The sequence below is a fragment of the Hydra vulgaris genome, chromosome 06, assembly GCF_038396675.1.
Source record: "Hydra vulgaris chromosome 06, alternate assembly HydraT2T_AEP".
NCBI lineage: Eukaryota > Metazoa > Cnidaria > Hydrozoa > Anthoathecata > Hydridae > Hydra > Hydra vulgaris.
Window position 1 is genome coordinate 19,421,944 of NC_088925.1, and position 557 is coordinate 19,422,500.

Here is a 557-nt window from a genome sequence, read left to right on the forward strand (position 1 = left end):
CTATAGAATTTAAATTTTGTAAAAAGTTCATTTTTAGAATTAATGTTTTTATAGTTGTTTTTTTTCCGAAATAGATTTAAGTAAGCCTTTAGTGATCCAGGGTTTAGATTTAAGTTTGATTTGATTTTTAGTCAAAGTTTTTTTAGGGGGCACATTGGTCTAAAACTCTATTAAACGATTTTAAAAATTGATTGATGGATTCATTAATATTGTCATCTTTTTTAATCTAAGCTCCCAGTTGATTTAAGAAATTTCTAGAATAAATTTGTTGAGTCAAGTTTTTTTAGACACCGTCTAGAAATTTTAACTTAATTTGGTTGGTTGGATGTGCCAGGAACACAGACAAATTGTGCCATGTGATCCAAGATAGAAATAGTTAGGTTATGTGCGGCCGTGGCGCATTGGTTAAAGAGCGCATGGTTTATAAGCAACGAGCTCTGGACATATTTTCGCGTCAAGGTAAGGAAGGAGGGATGAACTTCCTGGTTAAATGCACATCCGCGGTGCTCTGTGACATAATTTAAATTAGACTGCAGATACAAGATATACCTTTTTTG